Consider the following 7,076-nt stretch of genomic DNA (forward strand, 5'->3'; position numbering starts at 1 on the left):
AAAGTTTTCAAATGTTCTGTTAATTCACTAGTGTGGGATTTTTCCAGCTTCTTTATGTAGGCATTTAGTGCTATGAACTTTCCTCTTACCATTGCTTTTATTGTGTCCTATAAATTTGGGTATGTTGTATTGTCATTTTCGTTGAATTTTAGGAAGTCTTTAATTTCTCCCTTTATTTCTTCCTTGACCCATTGATTATTCTGGTGAGCATTGTTTACTGTCTTTGAGGTTGAGGTGTTGTTTTTTGGTATGCAGAAGAAGGATGGATTCTGCTTTTGTATCCAGTCTGTTAGCCTATGCCTTTTTATATAGGTGAGTTGAGCCCATTTATATTAAGGAATATTAATGACCAGTGATTGCTATCTCCTGTTAATTTCGTTTTCATTGTTGGTGATATTAATTTGTGTATTTTTTCCTTCTTTGGGATTTGCTACTATGAGACCATCAATTGCCTATGTTTTTGTTGATGTAGCCAACTTCCTTTGGCTGGAGTTTTCCTTCTAATATTTTGAGTAGGGCTGGATTTGTGGCTAGGTATTGGTTAAACCTGGTTTTGTCATGGAATATCTTGTTTTGTCCTTTTATGATGATTGAAGTTTTGCTGGGTATAGTAGTCTGAGCTGACATCCATGGTCTCTTAATGTCTGCATAATGCTTTGACCATGACCTTCATGGCCTTTCATTGTCTCCGATGAAAAGTCAGGTGTAATTCTAATAGGTCTGCCTTTATATGTTACTTGGCCTATTCCTATGTACCTCTTAATATTCTTACTTTATACTCTAGGTTTAGTGTTTTGATTATTATGTGGAGAGGGGACTTTTCTTATTTTAAACCAGTCTATTTGGTGTTCTGTAAGCTTCTTGTATCTTCAGTGGCATATCTTTCATTAGGTTGGGAACATTTTTTCTATCATTTTGTTAAATATATTTTCTGTGCTTTTGAGTTGAACTTCTTTTCCTTCTTCTGTGCCTATTATTCTTAGGTTTGGACTTTTCATGGTGTCCCATATTTCCTGGATATTTTGTGTTAAGCTTTTATTAGATTTAATGTTTTCTTTGACTGATGAGTCTACTTGATCTATTATATCTTCAACGCTTGAGATTCTCTCTTCCATCTCTTGTATTCTGCTGTTTATGTGGTTTCTGACAATTTTCTCATGATTTCTGCTTCTATAATTCCCTCAGTTTGTGTTTTCTTTATTGTCACTATTTCAGTTTTCAAGTCTTGAATAGTTTCTTTCATATGTTTAATTTCTTTTTCTTGGTTTTCTTTAATTGTTTTGCTCATGTCTTCAAATTTTTTGTTTGTCTTTTCCTCCATTTCTTTGAGGGAATTTCTCATTTCCTCAATCTCCTGAAGTTATTTTTTAGGTCATTTTCTTCTGCTTCATCTATATTTGGTTGTTCAAGTCTTGCTGCTGTAGAGTTTTTAGGTTTTACTGTTGTCATGTTGCTCTTTGTGGTGTTGCATGTGTTCTTACCTTTTCTACTCATCTTTTCCTCTAGTAGGTGAGGTTGGAGCTGTCAGTGATTCTGTTGATTAATGTTCTAAGTGCCAGTGAATCCAAAGCTCAGATGGTTGTTCTTTGTGGTACAGTCAGTGCTGTGGTTATAATTACCATCGTGATCACTCCTTTGAAGGTGTAAGTCACAAACAATCCCACAGCAGTTTGGAATTATGATTAATAAGGTGGTATTTATTTAAAGGGGGAAAAACTTACAGATCACCGTCCCAGACAACAGCCCTCTCTGCAATCAGGAAGGAGTCTAGTCGCCAGAAGCGGAGCAGGAAGTAAGAGCGAGCGAGGAGGGAAGTAGCCGCTTTTTTAAAGAGAGAGAGACCATGCCCCAATGGGCTGGTATCTCAGCTGCTATTGGCTGGAGTAGCGGAAGGACCTCCCACAACACTCCTTGTTCTTGGAGGTCGCTCAGCACTCCTGGGCTTTCCTCAACTCCCTTGGAGTTTGCTGTCTCAGGCCTGCTCTAGCCTAGGTTACTGGCTCAGACCTGTTTTTGTAAATGGCCCTTGTCTAGATCCATTCTTACAGAGGTCCCTGGCTTAGGTTTGGTCCTGTAAAGGACTCTGGCTCTGATCTATACCTCACCCCAAGTTCCCAAGATCAGGTGTACCCACACCTGCATAGGACCTGGCTCAGAGGTTTCTGGTTCCTGCCTATTCCCAGACCAATGCCCAGACCCACAGAAGTCTTGACTTAGGCCTACGACCTCTGAGGTCCCAGACTTATGCCTGGACCTGCAGAGATCTCTATTTCCTGCCTACTCCCTTGGAGATTCCAGATTTACACCCAGACCCGCAGGGGTCTTGGTTCAGACCTAGTTCCTTGGATGTCCTAAACTCACATCCAGACCCACAGTCCTGGCTTAGGTCTACTCCCTTGAAGGTCCCAGATTTACATCCAGACCCACAGTGGTCTCTCGCTCTGGCTTAACTCGCTCAGCAGTTGCTCTCCAGTACCTGCTCCTGTGGAGTTCGCTGTCTCATGTCTGCCCTGGCCCAGGTTGGTGGTTCAGTCCTGCGTTGGCAAATGTCCCTGGACTGGATCTGCTCCCCCTCCCATGGATCTCAGTTTCTCATGCCCACTCCGTCCTAGGGCCTATGTAGCTGTTTCAGTCTTGCTTTCCGTGGAGCTCACCACCTCAGGCCTGCTCTGGCTTAGGTTGCTGTCCCAGTCCTGTTTCTGCAATTGACCCTGGTCTGAATCTGCTCCTGCTCTCGTGGAGTTCACTGTCCAAGGCCTGCTTTGGCCCAGGTCACTGGTTCAGTCTCATTCCTGTGTTTGGACTTTCTTTAGTGCTTCTATTTCTACTTTCATGTATTGAACTCTTATCATTTCAGTTGACTTTTTGTTTGTGTTTTCACAGGCTTCATTAAAGGCTTCATTTATATCTTCTTTAAGGACCTTGAGCATATTCATAATAGCTATTTTGAAGTCCTTGTCTTCTGTTTGCATTTCTCAGGGCCCACTGTAGTTATGTGCTAATTATTATGCTTTCATGTAAGTGCCTATGCATTTGCAATTGGAATGATTGGGATTCTAGGTTTGATATTTGGTCCCAGTTGGGTGGGTGTTTAATTCCTTGGTTTCTCTTTCTGTCTCTAGATCTTGGGGAAGTATGCTGGCTCTGTGTTTCCTGGAGGGGAGTGCTTCTGCATGTTGGTGGCTTGTAGAGAGGAATAGATGTGGACCAGCAGAAAAGGCTGAGAGAGGCTTCAAAAAAGAGCTAAGGGGATCCTACTCACACCTAGTGATGTGCTTCACAGGGACTTGGAAGTGTGGTGGGAAGGGGGTTACAGTAAGGCTTAGAATTATCTAGAGAGGTAGGGATGAAAGGCGAAGGAGTGCCCTGGGTCTGAACCAGGTGTTGCAGTCTACCGTGAATTAAGCTGAGGTAGGAGAGGCATATGGAATCAAGCTGTTTGTTACAGGACTGAGGGTGGGAATGGAGAGATCATAATGGAAGACAGGAAGGGTAGTGTGGTTTACCTACCTGAGTTCCTGCTAGGTGTGGCCACTGGGGATTCTGTATAGAAAGTGTTTTTAGGATTGGGGCCTGACAGGAAAGAAAGGGGATAGACTACAAGTAGGGTTGAGAAAGTCAGCAGGAAGAAAGAAAGATGGGTCTGCTGCAAGGTTAGGTGGAGTCTCCAGGAAAGGAAGACAGAGAGGACAAGACCCTGTGAGCACTCTGTTATAGGGCTGGTGATGTGCCTGGGGAAACTGCAATGTAGAACAGGAAGGAAAGTGAAGATGGCCTGCTTGTATTTGTTTTCTTTATGATAGTCATTCTCATGCAGTCAGTGCTAGGGTGTCTTTTCATACATTTTTGGCCATTTGTACTTCTTTTCAAAACTCTGTGTTCACTTTATTTATTTTGACTGCTTAAGGTTTTAAGTTTATATTAATTACCTGTTTGAAACACAGCTGGCAAAAATTCCCTCCCATCTTCAGGTAATCTTTACCATTTCCTCCTTCAGAAATGTCATGTCTATTCCTATTACTGGGAGTTCTTAATATTTTCCTTTTCAGTTTCAAGATTCACATTAAGGTGGTTAATTCATTCTGATTTTATTTTTATGTAGGATGAGAAAAAGGAGTCTAGTTTTATTCTTTTAAATGTGGATATCCAGTTTTCCCAGATTTCTCAGCAAAATTTATTAAAATATCTCTTTTAATTATGGTTTTAGACCTAGACAATCAGATGACTTAAGTGGTGACATAAGTGGTGATTTTTTTTCATTTCCTTTATTCTTTATCTTCTCCAACATTTCATTCTTCTTCCGCCTCCTTTCAGGAGCTTCTCCTCCCACCCCACCTCCATTCCCTGAAGGGAGGATTTTGGGGTATACCCTTCCATCCCTTTCTCCTCAGACTTACCCTTAGTCCTCTCGCCTCCCACCCCACCTCCATTCCCTTGGGGCTCCACCACTTGATGCAGAACCCAGGATCCCCTTAGCTCTTTCCCACTGTTCCTTCCAGCCTTACCTTCTATCCCATCTCCATTTCTTTATGTCACCTGCCAAGCCACAGGCACACTTTCTACTCAGGCACACAGGGCTGAAACACAGGCAATTTGTATTATCCTCTTCTGATTTCTCTAGAATTATTGTTCATCCTAAAGCAGCCTGCAGAGACCCTCCCCACCTAGCTTCACTCCCTGAGAACAACACTTCTTCATGAGGCTCCTGATTCCCCTAGCTCTCTCCAGCTACTTTTTTCAGCCTTTTCTCCTAGCCTGCCTTCATTCCTTTGAGTTACCCTTCAACCCATTAAACTTCTTTTCTATCAGGACCCCCAAATCCACTGCACATGGCTAGGACCTAGAATAGGCAATAGCAACCAAATAACAGAACATCCACACAACAAAGAGGAGACCAGTTATCTACTCCAAGATACACTTCAGATACCATATAACTCTAGATGCCTAGATCCTAGTAGTGCATATCACAAATATGAACAGTAGGACATTACTCCACCAGAAGCCAGCAACCCTATTGCAATATGCCCCGAGAAAAGCTATTTAGTTGAAGCACAGGCAAGGACTTCAAAATCACAACAATGAATATGTTCAAGGATCTTAAAGTTTGAATAAATGACTTTATGAAAATACAAATAGTTGAATGAAAAAATTTTAAGACATGAAAGTACAATTTAACAAAGAAATAGAAACACTAAAGAAGCCAAAACTGAAATAAAACCAAGAGTGGAAATTTAAAAATGTAGACTGTAAAACAAAAAACTCAGCAGAAAGCCTCCTCAACATATATATTACAAGACATATCGGAGAGAATTTCAGTTGTTGAAGACTGTAAACAGGCACACAAAACTACTAAACAAAGCTACTCCATGAAAAGAAAAGCGGTTTATTGGGGCAGACTGCCAGGCTGTATCAAGTAGCATAGTACAGCACCCAGCCACAAAAGCTTATTGAGTGTTATATGGGTAGATAACAGGGGAAACAGTTTGGGGGCCAGAACAGCCAGTTAGTGAGTATAGGAACTGTTTTAGAAAGATGAGGCCCTAACAATCGCAGTTAGGAAAGATCAGGCAACTTTTAAAGGCTTCTGAGATATATTTAAGGTTTCTGTTTCCTAGCAAAATCTAGGTGACATGGTGGTCCAGCCTTCATCTTAAAACATTATCCCCAGGACTGCCATTTGGGGCCAGTTTTGTGACCTAACAAAGATAAAAAGTAGAAGAAATGGATAGTACAGTTAAAGTGGTAAATCATTTCTGTTGGTCTGTGTGCTGTGCTGTTTTGTTAATATGGATGTTTGATACACTTTGAAATCAGTTGCTTTTTCTAGTCAGGGTCTTGTGTACATCTAAATCCCCCATTTAGTATATATTGACATAGATTAATATAGCCTTTGTTGCATTGGTATATATTCCTTTTATTCCTAGTATCTGTAGAATTTTTGTCATGAAGTGATGTTGAACTTTGTCAAGGCATTTTCTGCATCTGTTTAGGTTATCATGTAATTTCTAGTACTTAATTTGTGTGCTATGTTACATTTGTTGATTTGTTGTATATGTTGAGCTATTCTTGGTATCTCTGGAATGAAACTCACTTAATTAGGTATACAGTCTTTTTAATATATCACTTAATTTCAGGAGCCATTGGTGGCCAGCCACATTTAGCTTTCTGAGTATGTGTCCTTAATAGGTTCTTACTCACCCAAGAGATTCCTTGAGACTTTTCATCCTGGGTTAGCTAATGTGTAAGCCATAAGTTGCCCCCAAGTCCACAGAAAGTGGGAGAAACAAACAGCACAGGAATCTATACTGGATGGGAATTGCTCAGAGAACCTGGTACTTTACTTGAATGTCTCGTTGTTTCATATCCCACTCAGGGACTAACTATCCTGTGAAAGATGAAAGAGGAAATACAGGAATTCACTGGACTTGCCCTCAGAGCTATGGCTCCTATTTGTCAGCAAATAACACAGTGGGGAAGCAGCTCCCAAGTCCCTCCACCATGGACTCAGGCCTATCAGTGTCTACTGTGACCTTAACTTGAAGGAATTTACACCAATAAAGGTGGCTCTGAAACCACCATAGGCCATACCTTCTATTGCCTAAATGTGATACACAGAGTGTTTGTAGGATTCGTGAATTATGGTTGTCCTTTGTTTTCAGGTCTCCCTAGAATAGTTCAGTTTCAAACAATAGCCCTTTATATAATTTTTGGAGAGGCCTCCTTACTGTTTTTCACAGTACCTGTGCTAATTTACATTCTCACTAACAGTTGTTCAAGGCGTCCATTTCTTCAACCACAACAACATTTGAATTCTTTTTTTTCCTTTTTCTATCTATCTATTTATTCTTTTTATTAAAGATTTCTGCCTCCTCCCAGCCACCGCCTCCCATTTCCCTCCCCCTTCCCCGATCAAGTCCCCCTCCCTCATCAGCTCAAAGAGCAATCAGGGTTCTCTGACCTGTGGGAAGTCCAAGGACCACCCACCTCCATCCAGGTCTAGTAGCCAAACTGCCTAGGCTCCCCCAAAGCCAGTACGTGCAGTAGGATCAAAAACCCATTGCCATTGTTCTTGAGTT

General features: G+C 41.3%; 1 protein-coding gene across 1 annotated transcript in view; it reads left to right on the forward strand.

The window, feature by feature from the left end:
* LOC101993482 (charged multivesicular body protein 1b-2) overlaps positions 1 to 7,076 on the forward strand; it is a 57,625-nt gene that overhangs the window by 27,938 nt on the left and 22,611 nt on the right. The window lies entirely within an intron of this gene.

This window comes from Microtus ochrogaster, unplaced genomic scaffold (assembly GCF_000317375.1).
Source record: "Microtus ochrogaster isolate Prairie Vole_2 unplaced genomic scaffold, MicOch1.0 UNK13, whole genome shotgun sequence".
Classification (NCBI taxonomy): domain Eukaryota; kingdom Metazoa; phylum Chordata; class Mammalia; order Rodentia; family Cricetidae; genus Microtus; species Microtus ochrogaster.